This window comes from Euprymna scolopes, chromosome 46 (genome assembly GCF_053919585.1).
Source record: "Euprymna scolopes isolate OS-2025 chromosome 46, ASM5391958v1, whole genome shotgun sequence".
Classification (NCBI taxonomy): domain Eukaryota; kingdom Metazoa; phylum Mollusca; class Cephalopoda; order Sepiida; family Sepiolidae; genus Euprymna; species Euprymna scolopes.
In genome coordinates this window covers 33,400,766-33,420,377 of record NC_136527.1, presented here as the reverse complement: position 1 = coordinate 33,420,377, position 19,612 = coordinate 33,400,766, and the positions used below count along the sequence as shown (strand labels likewise).

The 19,612-nt window shown below is 32.2% G+C and overlaps 1 pseudogene; it reads right to left on the bottom strand.

The window, feature by feature from the left end:
* Positions 1-2,844: 2,844 nt before the first annotated feature.
* On the bottom strand, positions 2,845-2,951 carry LOC145271978 (U2 spliceosomal RNA; annotated as a pseudogene).
* Positions 2,952-19,612: the final 16,661 nt, after the last annotated feature.

Below are 19,612 nucleotides of genomic sequence, written 5' to 3'. Positions count from 1 at the left end.
TTTTTCGAGTTGAATAAACATGTTGCATTAAATAAAAACACTGAAAACATATATAGTTAGGTAGAAAAATAACTTATCTTGCCTTAGGTAACATTTATTTGTTATATATTTGTGTTTTGACAACTTTTTCATTATAAACTTTTTTCACGTGTAATTTTTCCCCATACAGAGATTCACTTAAGACTTTAATCTTTCAAATACAATCAAGAAATAATCGGAAATCTATAAAAATGTTTAGCCGACTTTCTAAACTATGTTTGCCTATCAGTTTACGCCATTAAATTGCACATACCATGCAAAGAATTAGAGAATTAATAAAGATGAAATTTGTAATCTGTTCTCTCTCATGTAAATATTAAAATGTTAAATAAAATAATACTAATTTTATCCGTGACATTCACCAAATTGATCGGCTCTATTTCGAAATGATTTCATTTTTTATTTTCCCTCTTCAATTTTGTTTTCTACGAACTTGCTCTTCTGTTCGCCATCTTGAATGTTAACTTGAGCTTGTAAAATCACATTTGAAAAATCGTTTCCTTTATAAAAGCAGATAAAGTTCATCGAAAGCAGAGTATAAAACAAAAACGTAAGAATTACTACATGAATTTAGTATCGATTTTTGCGCATGTGTAGAATACGTTAAAAATGTAACTAAGCGAACAATCCTAATGAAAATGAGATTTATTGTTGAAAATTTTTCGCTGTGAATTGTTTTTGTTTTCAATACTGACTTTAACATAAAAAACAATTTCTTTGTCGTTTACAAAATAAAAAAAATAATTTTATAGATCTTAAATGTTTTTAACTGTTTCACAAGTTTAAAGTAAAAAAAAAAATGTCTTGTTTTTAATTTTTTTTTTCAGCAAATTATTTTATAGTATTTCGGGTGTGCTTCAAAAGTCGCACAGAGAATTATTTTTCATGATATGAGGAAATTACTTGTTCAAAAAGTGGGGATCAGTTTTCCGTATAAATTTAATGTAAAATAAGCACCCACTTTCTAACCACATGGTGATAATTTTTTTTATCTGTTTTGTAGGCCTGCCTGAAAGCCGTTTTGGTAAATTGTTATTTACTTTCCAGCTGAACAATCATATTTAACCTTACAACTTCGATAGGTTTTTGGGTATGCTGAAAACGAATATCACTTTAAAATTTGCTGCAAACAAGTATCTGGATATAAAAAAATGTAATTGTTTGTTATCAGTGGTGGGCAATTCAGTATGCACTTGCACATACAGAATTGGCCACCACCGATAACATAAGGAATTACATTGCTTAATATTTGGAAAACTATTGTTTGTGGTAAATATATGTGTGCACTTGCACATACAAAAATGGTCATCACTGATGACATAAAGAATGACACATATCTGTATACAGATTATACTTTATTTTTGTTCTTTAATACCTTCGTCTCTTTATTGAAAGAGGAAATCAGAAAAACAAAAATATTCTCGCTCAAAAAAACAAAAAATTATCCCCTTCCTAAGTGGGCATAAAGTGGGTGATCATTTTATGTTTAATTTATATTTGAATATGATCACTCACTTTTTGAAAAAGTAAATTTTTCATATCATGAAAACTATTTCTCTGCACCGATTTTAAAAGTATATATTTGTTTTCAGCATCCTCGAAAACTTATAAAAGTCGTCATTGTAAAGGATTTGGGGAAGGGGTGGAAAGATTTTAGACATTAAGCAAAACAACAAACCTTATAAATAGTGTTGACTAAATTAAAAAAAAAAAAATGATTCTTAAACAAATTACAATATTACAATTCTGATATTTTTAGATGAGGAATGATTCTTTGTATTATTTAGATTATTAAGACTAATGTTCTCATCTTGAGTGTTATTTATTATGCAAACATTGTTAAAATAACACTTGTCGAATATTTACTTACTGGATTGTGATAGTACACTTTAACTTTAATTCTGTTTTAAAAAGTGAAGTCGATATAAAATTGAACTATTTTGTATTTTGGGAGACATTAATTGTGATAGATGAAAACATTTGAATTATTATTAATGGGTTTTCATAAGTGAATATTCTGCATTTGTCATGTGCACAGTTTGACTGAGAAATGACCTTTTATTTGCGTTTCCACTTTTTCGACCATTTGTTCCTCTCACGGCATATGAGTTAAAATACGTCTGATTGCTGTCTTTTGAATGGTATCTTATCCCTTTTTCTGCCTTTTTCTCTTTCCTGTGACATCAGTATACGTACACTTGCTTCATTTGCATATGTGCTAAGATGGTGGCTGCTTATTTTTTCACTAGTCAGCTATCCTACAGCTGCTTCTGATTTTCTCACATGAGCACCATGCACGTTGTATTAGAAGAACATCTGTTTTTGGATAGCTGAATGATATATGCAGCATTTAAATAAAATCTGAATATTATAACTCAAATTTCTTTCATAATTTATTTCAGCTGGTAAGACCCTTCTGAAAAGTTGTTTAATCCAGGTATTTTGAAAGTTAAAAAAACAAGGCCGATAGCTATTGCTTGCGTGCTCTCGTGTAATGAATGAATGTGTGAATGTAGGATTGACAAGAAATTCTTAATGATAAACTAAAATGACCGAAAAATGGGCTGAAATGACTTAAATAAATAAAAAGTAAATGACTTAGAATGACTTTAATGAACTTAAGGATGAATTGAATGACTTGAATGCTTAAAAAATAACTGAAATCCTTAAAAAACAACTTGAATGATCTGGAGAATGACTTGAATGGCTTTGAGACTGACTGGTTGTAAAATGGGTGATCATTTTACATAATATTAATTCAGAAAAGTGATCCCCCACTTTATATCACAAAATTATTTGATTTAGGGAAGTTGAAGCGTTATATTATGTGGAAAAAGTTACAAACATAAGTACAGCATGTATTAAGAACAGAGACTACACTTTGATCTTGGCCAAAAGGCCAAGAAAAGGGTATTTATTTGCTCCCCCACCGAGCAAATTGAGCACAAGGCCGATTTTTAATGAGAGGAGTGAAGGGAAAATAAAGACCAGCTCCCTGGGGAGTAGGGGAGCTGGATAGTGACAATTGGTATGAAGGGTTGTCCATACATTGACCAAGGTCTTATATGTGGGATTGCCCCCACATATGGTCTTTGCTTGCAGTATCTGCCGGACAGATACTACACTTTGATCTTGGCAAAAAGGCCAAGAAAAGCTGTACTTATTTGCTCCCCCACCTAACAAATTAGGCACAAGGCCGATTTTTAATGTGAGGAGTGAAGGGGAAATGGGGACCAACTCCCCGGGGAGGAGGGGAGCTGGATAGTGACAATTGGTATGAAGGGTTGCCCCTACATTGACTAAGGTCTTATATGTGAGATGGTATTTATTTGCTCCCCCACCGAGCAAATTAGGCACAAGGCCAATTTTTAATGTGAGGAGTGAAGGGAGGGGGAAGGGAAAAAGGGGACCAGCTCCCGAGAGGTGGGAAATGGGAGCTGGTTAAAGGTCAGGCATGTGGGGTTGCCCCCACATCTGGTCTTTGCTTGCAGTATCTGCCGAAACAGATACTACACTTTGATCTTGGCTAAAAAGCCAAGAAAAGCTTAAACAGCTAAGAATAGCATCTATTAACAACAGACCTTTGATCTTAACCAAAAAGGCCAAGCACAAAAGTGTTACCGACAGACCGACCGACAGTTTGACTTCTAGAGTCGCTTGCACGTGACTAAAAACTGATATTGTTTTAGTTTTTCAATAAGTGTGATTCATTATTAATTTTTCTTGGTGTTGGATTGTATGTTTCATTGTTAATTCTTCTTGTTATTTATTACTACTGCTGTTCCTCCCCTTTTGCTATTGTTATGGACTTTAATTTTTTTTTCTGGTTATGATTGAAGGTAGCCTTTTTTCCATGGAAATTAAGTAAGGAAGTGTTATCATCCTCTTGTTACTTGTATGAACTTTTATTTTTCTTTCGGTTATGAGTAAAAACTTGTGTATCTAACTTTTAGATCCCTAGCCATGTGTTATTAAATTTGGATACATTTCAAGTGTTACCTATGATAATCATCTCGGAGGATGTAAGCAAGTAAAATTTTTAATCCCCTTACTAATCTTGAGGACAGAGAGGGTAAACTGCTAGTGATTGTCACAAGGAACAAACATGATTTTTGTTCTATTTGGATATAGGCCACCTTTTCATCGCTTGCTAAAAGGACATCATTTCTCAGAGCAGCATGAAAAAAATTTAATCATTTCCTGACATATTTCCCCTACAATCATATGAAACTAACAAAAATTCCTTCTCTTCTCTACCTGCATAGGTAAAACTCTCCTTTGTCCATATAGGAAAAACAAAAGAAAGAAGTGACAAGATATGCAATCAAAAACACAAATTAAACAATTCTCCTCACCATGTGGTAGGTCAATCATCTCGCAATCGAGTTACTTAACTTCCTGGAAGCTGCATGATTGGTCCTAGGGATGAGGTTTTGGTTGGAGTCTAAGTGTATATAAAACGAGCTACAGGCGGAAAATGTTGGTTTCTTTCGTATTTTACCTCTCTTAGCATCATCAAAATTATGTGATTAAAAACAATACATTAAGATGGTTCTAATTAAAATACATGACTACTTTTTCAAAACTTTAAAATTGACATCCATTGTGAGTATTGCTTGTCAGTCCCAGAGTGGTATGATCACTGTTAAAATGGGTCAATATTCTATGAGATATGCTATTGATATTCTTAGCTATCAGGGTTGTGGAGTTAGATTATGAAAGTCCGACTCCGACTCCTAGAATTCCTAGAATGCTGACTCCGACTCCTTCAATATCTTAGACTCCGACTCCAGGTTTGTCTGGGATATGTATGGGATACAAGTGCAACGAGTTCATCAGAACACATTCCACAGAGATGCAACATTGTGACGATGGGAAAAGAGCTGAAGCTTAGTTGATAAAGTGGGATTAGATTGACAATTCTTTTAAAACCTATCCAGGAGGAAGAGATTAGTGGTCGGTGCAGCAGCCCAGATGTGGCAACAATACTCCATGCATGACCGAATGTTGGCCTTGTAGAGGTACGGGATACTCTCAGGTGTGAGTAGTCTTTTAGCTCGATAGAGGGAACCCATCATCTTTGCAGCAGTCTTTGCAATATCCTCTATGTATGTGTTCCAGTTCATATTGCCTACAATGTAAAATATAGTAAAATCGTCCCAAAAAAGGAGTTTGAGGGTAGAATTCTCAGGTAGGGTGTTATTTTTCATTGATATAGGCGGTTCAAGAGGCGTTTTGTAATTGTTAAAGGAGAGCAGCTTAGTTTTACTAGCATTAAATGTTACTACTCATTTGCATCCCCATTCAACTATGGACTGGAAGTCATTTTCTTATGATTCTACCATTGTCTTAGATTTGTGTACATCTGTTTCCCCTAATGCATGTTATAGAGCATTGGATCATCAGCAAATATACTCATCTTTATTTTTTACATAGGCATCACCACTTATCAAGGCCCAGAGACCACTCGAGGATAAGGGTTAAGAGTGTACAGTAGTCAATTGAACAATATAGTAATTGTTAGTAATAAAAATTAGGTAAATTTGTTAACTTAAGTGGAATGGCTCATCAAGAACTTATTTACGTTGGACTTGAAGACAACCACATTGTAGTCAGCTGGAAAGCAGGAGAACAGAAGACAGTCCCACAGGCGTGAAGTTCAAAGAAAGAAGCTTTTTTCATGGAGTCTACGTTTAGGTTTAGGCACAGATAAAGAGTGAGGGGAATTATTGAGTGTTTTCAGCTAGATGAGTGTTTCTTGTGAAAGTTTGGTGAGGGGAGACTACAAATTGAAGTTCAGTCGAGCACTTGCCATGAAAATAACGATAAAGCAGAGACAAACTCGCAACATCTCTTCTGTGAGATAGCGGTTGCCGAGAAGAGAAAAGGACATCTCCTATGATGCTATGAAGTCTATTTGGAACTCTATCAAGACAGGACAAGTCCTTTCTAGCAGCTCTTGCCATAATGTGGCAACAGTACTCCATCCTTAGACGTACCTGTCTCTTATATAGATAGAGAATTGTATAAGCAGTGAGATATCTACTGGCTCGATAGAAGGATCCCACCATTTTTCCAGCAGACTTGGCAACAGATTTAATGTACGTGTTCCATTTTTGATCAGGAGTAAAGGTCAAGCCCAGAAGCTTATCAAAATATGAGACCTCCCCAAGACGAGTGCCATTCATTTCAATTGATGACAGATGGGGATCAGAACGCTGATAATGTAAAGATAAAAGTTGGGTTTTAGATGCATTCAAAGTAACCAGCCACTTCTTTCCCCATTGTACTACATGCTCAAAATCAGAGGAGGGAGAATTGGAGAGCACTTGGTCGTTTACGTTCTTAGATGTGCTACCATAGATAGTAGTGTCATCAGCATAAATGTCTATGAATGATGTCAAAAGCCTTTGATACATCAAGAGCAATTGCCCTAGAAAGGTTGCCTCTGTCGAGTAATTCGCTAATCCTATGAGATATAACTGTAAGCACATCTGCAGTAGATCTAGCAGAATGGAAACCATGTTGTGTGTCACTAAGAAGGTTATTTTTGCTGAGATTATTGGTTATTTCTCAATTTATTATTATATATTATTATTATTATTATATATATATATATATATATTAATTATTAATGTCGAAACGTTGTGAAAACAACAGCTAATAAAGATGAGAATAATAGTCCGAAATAAAAATAAATTAATATATATAATGCTCATGTCAAAAATGAATTCCAATTAAGGAAAAATATATATACCAATTGGTACGGACCCGACTATGGAAGATCAGATAATAAATAAACGTGGATTTATAAGATCAAAGAATCCAACTTTGATCGCCCTTCGGGGCCTGTGGCGCAGTTGATAGAGAGGTTGAATCTCTATGGTTCCAGATTAGCAATGTCTGAAGATAGCGGTTTCAATCCTACCCAAAGCGGGCCAGAGGCTTACTTGGCCAAAATTTGGTGAGACAACAACTATGAATGGCAGTGATTGATGAGAATGCAGTTTGGAGATTTGAAATCCTATCTATCGCAGTTACCACCTGATGAAGGTCAGAGCAATAGTTGGCCGAAACGTTGTGAAAAACAACAACTAATAAAGATGAGAATATAGTCCGAAATGAAAATAAATTAATATAAGTTTTTTGGGGGTTTTAAGGCTTTTTTCAGTAAAGTTTTTTTTGGATGTTTAAAACGGAATTGTTAGCTTTTTTGTTTATTCACTTTCTTCCAATTTGAAAGTCGCCTCCTTCCACTCTAATAGCGCTTTTTCATTGGATAAACGAATGCACACTCAATGAATTACAAAAATAGATAATCAGAAAAAACTACCGATCACCAGAAAATACTAAAAAACATCACATAATAAACAAATGGAAAAGTAGATTTAGTGTTTCAACATTTGAACAATGCTAAGCTTAAACTGATGATTTCTGTTGCCCGATCCATGGTTCTCGGGAATTCCCAAGAATCCGTGTCAAATTATGCAAGAGTACTGAATATTTTTTAAACAAAGAATATAGATCTTTCCAACCTAAACAATTCTCTCTCACTTGTTCATCTTCCCCACTTCAAAACTCCAAACCTACTCTAAGCCTTTTTGAACGGATCCTATTATCATCTTTGACATCCAAGTGATGCAAATAGGCGATAACTCAAAGTCATGCAACATGCTAGTACTCTCATCTCCATCAATAGTATGTCAGACTCTTCATCTGGCTTTTCCTGTTGACCTCGACTCTTTTATATTGTGATATCAGTTTGTTCCATTGCTGAATTGCTATCTGACTCAGTGGACTTTATTGGAGAAGCCAATGTGGTCGTTCTTAATGGTATTTCCGTTTTGGGAATGTACTATTTCTTGATCGATGTTGTCAGCATATGTGCTGCATGCACCTTTATCATGAGCATGTCAACTGATCGTTAATACTATATGAGACGGAGCCTGTTTTATCTATGACTACATAATTTGGTTTCCAACATACATCTAACTTTCCTCGACTCTGGTGGTTCTTATAATCAACCAGATCTCTAATATTAAAATCTACAGACTTTGTTTTCTTATCCGAGTTCTCTATCAGTTTTTTCCTTGTTTTCCAAATGTTATCCCTTAAAAAAGTAAAAGATTGATGCATCTTTTGTAGAGTGATCTCATGTTGCTGATCGCGATAGTATACTCTGCGAGGTAATAATATATTATCTAATGGCAGGATCACTGATATTTTTCTTTCTCGGTTGGTATGGTCACCCTAAAATACTGCTCTACATCATCCACCCACCTCCTGTAACCACGTGTCCTTCTACGTTCAAACGACACTATTTTCCTGTTATCGATCTTATTACTGACTCCACTGCCTTTTTGAATTCTGAATTCAGTCTCTACAGGAAGTGTAAAAATAGCTGCTTAATTATAACAATAGTAAATGCTACTGACGAAAGAACAAAATAATAATACAACTCAAAATCAATATTTGTTAAGAAACACAAAAGAGAGAAAAAAAAGTTTTAGCATATATATTTTTTGTCATGTTATGCACGTCACACACACAAACACACACACACACACATATATATATATATGTGTTGTCTATTTAACATATTTATATATTGTATGTTGTGTACAGAAAGTTGTTACATGAGACAAGTCATCGGTACCGTCGGTTTAAAGCCCTATAATTAGGACCGTTTTAGATATCCATACCAAGCTCTCTTCAGCCAATACGCATCTATATTATAACCGGAAGTGGAATATATATATATATATATATATATATATATATATATATATATATATATATATATACATATATACCTCACGAATTCACGTTTAACTCTCGTTTTGGTTTATATCCCCCGATTTATATATCGGATGATGATGATTTCATTAACTTTAAAAGTTGAATTATTTTAATTTTAAAATCTAATTTCGATTGAAATGTTTTATATATAAAATTTGTTTTATATATATATATATATATATATATATATATATATATATATATATAACGATTTATATTTTAAACCAATATAATTTAAAAAATCTATTTTTTATATATAAAAATTCAAACAAAGTTTATATCAATATCGATTAAAAACGTACAATTTCATTTAATTATATCAAATTACGTTTAAAATTTTCAGAATAGGTTTTAAAATTTCTTTTAAAATTTCAACTCTTTCAAGCTTTAAAGAAGTGAGTATTTATCTAGCCTAAGAGATTTTCCAAGTATATTTATACTATTATATTTTTCCTATAGTTTTAAAATGGAAACCGATTGTAAATTAGATTTTTAAAATATGATTTGTAAAAATTTATATAATACAATAATTTAAAATCTATAATACAATTACGATTAAAATCTAATTTTACCGACTAAAAACAATTTTGCGTTTACATGTTTACTAAAGTTTTTTGTTTTACATATATATATATATATATATATATATATATATATATATATGTAATCAAAATCTAAGTTTTGTCTGTTTCACTGATCCAGTTTATTAGGAGTGCTTTCCTTCTATGTATACAATTTTTCAAAGATTCACTCCTCACATTTAAACACCTTATTTTTGGGTCATGAATTGTCTGGAGAATATGGTATTTTTCCGCATTACAGAGCGGGCATTGACTTAATTCCGAGGCATATGCTAGTTTGTGCTCTATTTTTCTCCATTTTATGGAAAAAGGTGTATCTTTTTCTTTAAACCCCCACATCTTGGTAGTTAATGCTGTATTTATCCTTGTTTTAGCTCTAAAGGAGCTCATGTGTGCATAGTATCTTTGTTTAAATTGGCCTTGTGTCATACCTATATATTTTTCCGGTATATTTGTAGATCGGTCCGTTAATGTGGCCTCATAAACAAACGATTCAGCTTTACAATTGCCCTCCAATGGACAACTATTTTTGGTCATGCAAGAGCAGCCTGTGTTATCTATCTTTCTTGGTTCCTTAGATATAATCGACTTGATAGATATAATCGACTTGATAGATATAATCGACTTGATTGATATAATCGACTTGATAGATATAATCGACTTGATAGATATAATCGACTTGATAGATATAATCGACTTGATAGATATAATCGACTTGATAGATATAATCGACTTGATAGATATAATCGACTTGATAGATATAATCGACTTGATAGATATAATCGACTTGATTGATATAATCGACTTGATAGATATAATCGACTTGATAGATATAATCGACTTGATAGATATAATCGACTTGATAGATATAATCGACTTGATAGATATAATCGACTTGATAGATATAATCGACTTGATAGATATAATCGACTTGATAGATATAATCGACTTGATAGATATAATCGACTTGATAGATATAATCGACTTGATAGATATAATCGACTTGATTGATATAATCGACTTGATAGATATAATCGACTTGATTGATATAATCGACTTGATAGATATAATCGACTTGATTGATATAATCGACTTGATAGATATAATCGACTTGATAGATATAATCGACTTGATTGATATAATCGACTTGATAGATATAATCGACTTGATTGATATAATCGACTTGATAGATATAATCGACTTGATTGATATAATCGACTTGATAGATATAATCGACTTGATAGATATAATCGACTTGATAGATATAATCGACTTGATAGATATAATCGACTTGATAGATATAATCGACTTGATTGATATAATCGACTTGATAGATATAATCGACTTGATAGATATAATCGACTTGATAGATATAATCGACTTGATAGATATAATCGACTTGATAGATATAATCGACTTGATAGATATAATCGACTTGATAGATATAATCGACTTGATAGATATAATCGACTTGATAGATATAATCGACTTGATAGATATAATCGACTTGATAGATATAATCGACTTGATAGATATAATCGACTTGATAGATATAATCGACTTGATAGATATAATCGACTTGATAGATATAATCGACTTGATAGATATAATCGACTTGATAGATATAATCGACTTGATAGATATAATCGACTTGATAGATATAATCGACTTGATAGATATAATCGACTTGATAGATATAATCGACTTGATAGATATAATCGACTTGATAGATATAATCGGCTTGATAGATATAATCGACTTGATAGATATAATCGGCTTGATAGATATAATCGACTTGATAGATATAATCGACTTGATAGATAGAATCGACTTGATAGATATAATCGACTTGATAGATATAATCGACTTGATAGATATAATCGACTTGATAGATATAATCGACTTGATAGATATAATCGGCTTGATAGATATAATCGACTTGATAGATATAATCGACTTGATAGATATAATCGGCTTGATAGATATAATCGGCTTGATAGATATAATCGACTTGATAGATATAATCGACTTGATAGATATAATCGACTTGATAGATATAATCGACTTGATAGATATAATCGACTTGATAGATATAATCGACTTGATAGATATAATCGACTTGATAGATATAATCGACTTGATAGATATAATCGACTTGATAGATATAATCGACTTGATAGATATAATCGACTTGATAGATATAATCGACTTGATAGATATAATCGACTTGATAGATATAATCGACTTGATAGATATAATCGACTTGATTGATATAATCGACTTGATAGATATAATCGACTTGATAGATATAATCGACTTGATAGATATAATCGACTTGATAGATATAATCGACTTGATAGATATAATCGACTTGATAGATATAATCGACTTGATATATATAATCGACTTGATAGATATAATCGACTTGATAGATATAATCGACTTGATAGATATAATCGACTTGATAGATATAATCGACTTGATAGATAGAATCGACTTGATAGATATAATCGACTTGATAGATATAATCGACTTGATAGATATAATCGACTTGATAGATATAATCGACTTGATAGATATAATCGACTTGATAGATATAATCGACTTGATAGATAAAATCGACTTGATAGATATAATCGACTTGATAGATATAATCGACTTGATAGATATAATCGACTTGATAGATATAATCGACTTGATAGATATAATCGACTTGATAGATATAATCGACTTGATAGATAAAATCGACTTGATAGATATAATCGACTTGATAGATATAATCGACTTGATTGATAAAATCGACTTGATAGATATAATCGACTTGATAGATATAATCGACTTGATAGATATAATCGACTTGATAGATAAAATCGACTTGATAGATATAATCGACTTGATAGATATAATCGACTTGATAGATATAATCGACTTGATAGATATAATCGACTTGATAGATATAATCGACTTGATTGATATAATCGACTTGATAGATATAATCGACTTGATAGATATAATCGACTTGATAGATATAATCGACTTGATAGATAAAATCGACTTGAAAGATATAATCGACTTGATAGATATAATCGACTTGATAGATATAATCGACTTGATAGATAAAATCGACTTGATAGATATAATCGACTTGATAGATATAATCGACTTGATAGATATAATCGACTTGATAGATATAATCGACTTGATAGATATAATCGACTTGATAGATATAATCGACTTGATAGATATAATCGACTTGATAGATATAATCGACTTGATAGATATAATCGACTTGATTGATATAATCGACTTGATAGATATAATCGACTTGATAGATATAATCGACTTGATAGATATAATCGACTTGATAGATATAATCGACTTGATAGATATAATCGACTTGATAGATATAATCGACTTGATAGATATAATCGACTTGATAGATATAATCGACTTGATAGATATAATCGACTTGATAGATATAATCGACTTGATAGATATAATCGACTTGATAGATATAATCGACTTGATAGATAGAGCCGTTGAGTAACTAACTTTCACAGTATTTCTATTAAAAATTTTATGCAGTTTGTGTTTTTCTGGAAAATGCTTATCTAGAAGTCTAAGAAAAAAGTCCTACTCTAGTTTTTGTATTCAATGAGAACGGAGATAAGAACCAAATTATCTTCCGTCTCCTATTTCGTTTTTATTTTATTTTTTATCCTGAGTTGAAATGTTATGTTCCCCTGAACCCACTTTTATGTAGTGCTTCGTTATAATATGGTGCTCCTTGTTCGAACACTTCAGATGAATAAGATGGGAGGTGAAATAGAAATGTTGTAAAAATAACACCCAAGATGAGAACAGTATTCTGAAGAATTCAAATAATATGAATAATCATCCTCATCTCTAAAATGAATAAATGTAAACAAATTTTAGTTAAATATTTGAAAATAGAAACAAATTTGTTAACAAACCAGTATTGATTAAAACTATACTTATTTTATTTTGAATTTCATAAAATTATATTTATAAAAATCAACATAAGAAATTCAATTTTACCAAATGAAATATATTTATATATAAATCGTCATCTCTAAAATGAAGAAACAATGACGGAATGTAAGAATTTTTAGTTAAATATTTGAAAATAGAAACCAATTAATTTTGTTAACAAACCAGTATTGATTAAACTATTAGCATTACAAGTTGATTTTATTTTGATAATTGTTATTTTATCATAAGCCATAAATTATAAATTAAGATGTACAAATTTCAATTTATTTTAAATTGGCGCATGATATCATACAGTGGGTTTTCATTCATGAACAAAACTAGGTATTATACTGGTATTTGAATATAGCTTTATTGAGAGTAGATATTTACCACTAAAATCTAAATCTAAATCATTTCAAACTATGTGGGACTTTTGAATAAAACCCTTCCAAATTATACCTATACTTAAAAAACTGACTTAATCCAATAAAATCATGCAATGAAGTAGTCTTATCATTGATCTGGATAGGACATACGAACATAACCCACTCCTACATTAAAAAAGTGAAGAGCGTCCCAAATGTATACCATATCAGAAACCTTATGCAGTGAAACACCTTTTACTTGACTGCTATGACCTCACACAAATCTATCAACACTACTAAAAGACCACAGACTTACAAGAACTCTTTGAAAAAGAAAAGCCTTAAACGATTCTAAATTTACTAAAAAGAGATAACCTTTACCATAAAATATAAATGCCATCAAATAAGAAACTATTCCAAAAAATACATGAATATACCCAGCGAAAATGGACTCTGAAATTATCAAAAAATTGTTTAAACTTGTATACATCATTAATTGAGCCAAAGAAGGTCGATATGCTGGTTGAACAAAAAACGTGAGAATTTTGTATAGATTTGTGCGTTCAAGAGAAAGATTCCAAGTTCGACGAAATAGAAACGTTGTGAAAATAACAAGAAGAAAAAATTATTCTAAAGAATTAAAATAACAGGAATAATCTAAAATGAATAAAAGTAACAAATTTTTAGTTAAATTTTTGAAATTAGAAACAAATTAACTTTATTTACAAACAAATATTGATTAAAATTATACGCATTTATTTTGAATTTCATGAACAATCAATTTATATTTATATGTGTATTGATTTTTATCAATACATTAAATTCAATTTTACCAAATGAAATATATTTTTCAAATTTATTGTATATTTTCAGAATTTGCAACAATGAAAAGACATCCATTAATGCATCAGGTGGACCATTCGTCATTTATGATTTCAATAAGTGTATATTAATAAAATTTGTTCATATTTCATCATATTATTTCATGTTGAATTAGATGCGAGCAAACATGGGAGACAAACCTCATTCTTGTGAAGTATGTGGTTATTCATTTGCATGGAAGTCATATTTGTTGCGTCATATGAAAACACACACGGGAGACAAACCAAATTCTAGTGAAGTATGTGGTTCTTCTTTTGCACGGAAGTCACATGTGTTGCGTCATATCAAAACACATACAGGAGATGAACCACATTCTTGTAAAGTGCGCGGTTCTTCTTTTGCACTGAAGTCAAATTTATTGAGTCATATGAACACACATACGGGAGACAAACCACATTCTTGTGAAGTATGTGGTTCTTCTTTTGCACAGAAGTCAACTTTGTTGCGTCATATGACAACACATACTGGAGACAAACCACATGCTTGTGAAATATGTGGTTCTTCTTTTGCACGACAGTCAACTTTGTTGCGTCATATGAAAACACATACCGGAGAGAAACCACATTCTTGTGAAGTATGTGGTTCTTCTTTTGCACTGAAGTCAACTTTGTTGAATCACATGACAACGCATACGGGAGAGAAACCACATTTTTGTGAAGTATGTGGTTCTTCTTTTGCACTGAAGTCAACTTTGTTTAATCATATGAAAACACATACGGGAGATAAACCACATTCTTGTGAAGTGTGCGGTTCTTCTTTTGCAATAAAGTCATGTTTGGTTAATCATATGAAAACACATACGGGAGAGAAACCACATTCTTGTGAAGTGTGCGGTTCTTCTTTTGCACAGAAGTCAAATTTATTGAGTCATATGAACACACATACGGGAGACAAGCCACATTCTTGTGAAGTATGTGGTTCTTCTTTTGCACTGAAGTCAACTTTGTTGAATCACATGACAACGCATACGGGAGAGAAACCACATTTTTGTGAAATATGTGGTTCTTCTTTTGCACTGAAGTCAACTTTGTTGAATCACATGACAACGCATACGGGAGAGAAACCACATTTTTGTGAAATATGTGGTTCTTCTTTTGCACAGAAGTCAACTTTGTTGCATCATATGACAACACATAGGGGAGACAAACCACATTCTTGTGAAATATGTGGTTCTTCTTTTGCACTGAAGTCAACTTTGTTGAATCACATGACAACGCATACGGGAGAGAAACCACATTTTTGTGAAATATGTGGTTCTTCTTTTGCACTGAAGTCAACTTTGTTGAATCACATGACAACGCATACGGGAGAGAAACCACATTCTTGTGAAATATGTGGTTCTTCTTTTGCAATAAAGTCCAGTTTGTTTAAACATATGAAAACACATACGGGAGAGAAACCACATTCTTGTGAAGTATGTGGTTCTTGTTTTGCACGAAAGTCACATTTGTTGAGTCATATGACAACACATACTGGAGAAAAAAGTACATTGCAAGCATACCCGGTGAACCAAGTGCAAGTGAAATACAAACGATTGCACTGAAAGGGACGGCTAGAATCCTGAAAAGATCTCTTGGTTGGACTCACTAAAATAGGGGTAAATGTCAGACATCTGGTTGGATGTTCCATCCCCTAGAAGAAAAAGTTTAAGAAAAATGAAAAAGAAGAGAAGCAAACCATATTCTTGTGAAATATATGGTTCTTTTGCATGAAAGTAGGGCTTGTTGGGTCATATGTAAATTCGACTTTGTGTTATCATCTGATGATGCACACGGGAGATAAACCACATTGTTGGGAAGTATGGTGTTCTTTTGCAGAGATGTCAAATTTGTTGAGTTATATGAAAATTCGACTTTGTGTTGTCATCTGATAATGCACACGGGGGATAAACCACATTGTTGGGAAGTATGGTGTTCTTTTGCAGAGAAGTCAAATTTGTTGAGTTATATGAAAACACATACAGGAGAGAATTTACATTGTTGTGAAGTATGTGGTTCTTTTACAAAGAAGTCAACTTTGTTGTGTAATCTGCTTACACATTCATAAAACAACGTATGGTGACCTTCCAGTATAAATACGTCAAAATGCTATACAGCATCATGGAACAAGACTTACAGACAATTGGAAAAATGCGGCAAACCACAGTGTAGCGAGTGTTTTCTGTATTTATTCACCCAAATTAGGAAGTCTGTATAGACTGGCTTAAAAGAGGATATCGCTAACAATATCAGGACAGAATTTTGTAATTGCTCTGTATCAAAGCTTGATGACCAATTCCAAGTGCAGATTGTACCACAGTTGTCAGATTCTGCTAAAGGATTGCTATTATATAATGGAATACGATGGAATGTGTAAATATATTACGATCTGTCAAATGTTAAATATTGAATGCTGTAACAGCTCTTTGGAACAATAGTTATACATTTTATACACAATATACTATGGCTGCGATAACGACAGCTACGTTTCTAGGCTAAACAGACTGAGAGGAAATAATAACGAAATACCATGGCCTTACCATATAGAAAAAAGGTAAATACAAGACATTTCATAGGATGCGCCATCACCAGCCTAAAAAACTAATTAAAAAGAGACAACCACATTCCTATGAAGTATGGCGTTCTTTGCATTTGGTTGTGTCATATACAAAAACATACGGAAGACAAAAGAACTTTAAATTCAAATATTTATGTATCTCATATAGAGTTCAAGTGTGAACCCCAGATAGGGAGCCCCTTGATTTCTGAGAACTTCGACCGAGGAAAATTGTAATCAAAAAGACGGAAATATATGAAATATACAAACTGGTTTTATGCAAAATCCTAAGAAATATTTAAACACAATTCCTAAAAGACAAAACCTTATAAATTATAACAACTGTAAATGTTCGTGTTGACTTGCACACGTCTGTAGCATGCTTTCTTCTAATATGCCCTCTATTTGCTTCACGTCTATTTTTATTCATCTGTCTCATTTGCATAGAAATGGCGACGTTCTCTGTCGCTCTCATGACCGACACCCATAAAACCAACTAACCATTCTAGTTTTGTTGCGTTTTTGTTACTCAACTGACCCGTTGAAGCACACACTCATACCAGCCAAGTATGTTTCGATGTGCTCCACAAAATAAAAACTGAAAAGACATATTTTTGTAATGTAGCTCTTCTGTTTTAAAACTAAAATGAAAAAAATGTTGAAAAAGTAAAAAACCATATTCTTGTTACGTGTGTGGACATTCTTGTGTTCAAAATTTGTGTCACTCTCTCACGCAAAAACCGGAGAAAAGAATATGATCCTTTGATTATGTAAATAATTTTCTTTTAAAAACAAACTTTTATTGTGTAAATCTTTAAAATCACCGTAAAGTACACAAATCCTTTCTGCCAAAGTCATGGCTTAATTTTTTTTTTAATTTAATACATCTCAAAAAAACATTTTTTATCACGTATCCATGTCTTAATAATTTTTAAAATTTAATATATCTCAAAAAACATTTTATATCACTATCCATGTCTTAATAATTTATAAAAATTTAATACATCGCAAAAAAACATTTTTTTATCACGTATCCATGTCTTAATAATTTATAAAAAATTTAATACATCTCAATAAACATTTTTTATCACGTATTCATGTCTTAATAATTTTTTAAAATTTAATATATCTCAATAAAATAGCAGCACCTACATCTGGTTGCTATTCATCTGTCATTGATTAGGCAACTGTAAGCCATGATGAGGCGACATTTTTTGAAGATCCATGCTTGATTATTCACTAAATCACCGAAAAGTTCATGAATAGTGCAGGGTCTGTTGAAATTATCTGATGTGTTGCTAAGTTGCTGACGACTTTCCAAACACAAACACATCGAGTATCATAGTGTGTTGAAGCAGTATTCACTCTAAATGTGTTTAACTGGCTTCAGCCGAAAAAGCAAGTTTTATGGTAATATTAATTTATGAGCATCCTCCATTTGCATGTATATCTCCATATGTTAAAATGACGACATTAGGTTTTTGCTAGTCTTTCTATATATAGCGCCTGGTATTCCCAAATAGTTATTAATCTTGTACTGACCATGCTAAACGTTGCTTAACTTGAGTGAAATAACGAAAACTGGTGTGCAACGTTATTATGACTTGTGTGTGTTGATTGCTTTAGGATGCATTTTGAGATATGCTAAGATTATGAGTCAAACGTTATCAAAAGACTGATTACACATGATGAAACCTTGGTCTGTGACTGCGATAAAGAAATCTGATCCTCTTACCCAAGGCACATGTTATATAGGCTTTGTTAATTTGACTAATATTTTCATGTTCAACAAAAGTTCATAGATTTTTTTATAAATGCATAGCTTTTTCTCACTTGTGTTTTCGCCTTCAAGCGATCAAGTTCTTTATTTTATAGTCGATTTAATTATTGTTCATGACTTGTCGTGATCTCGTTGGTTTTTACCTGTGGCCATCACTTTGATTAAACTTAACGAACAAAATTGACACATGTAGTAAAACACAATGGAGATTATCTGGGGTTCAAATGTTTTATTTAAATAGAAATTGTTCATGGGAGAAAAAACTAATATCTAATTAGCTAATTACTTTCTTCAGTTCTTCAAAGTTAGTCTTAATGTGACGTAATCCTCCATTGAGGAGCTTTAGAACTACGCTGAGATAGCTTATCGTTCCCGGGTGACGCCAGATAACCCAAGGATTTAAGATAGAGAAGATAAATATACATATTTTATTTAATGTCAAAATATTGTTTGAAGCCAGAGAAATATGTTTTGCAGCTGGGGGTTGATGACAGGAACTTGAAACGTATAACATTGTCTGGCCTTGGTTAACCCAAGGTCGGATGTCAGAATTGACATCTGGCATTGGATATCGTGAGATCCAGAATTCAATTTTCAGGTATGGGAATTGTACCTATGCAAAAAAAAACCTAAAGCTT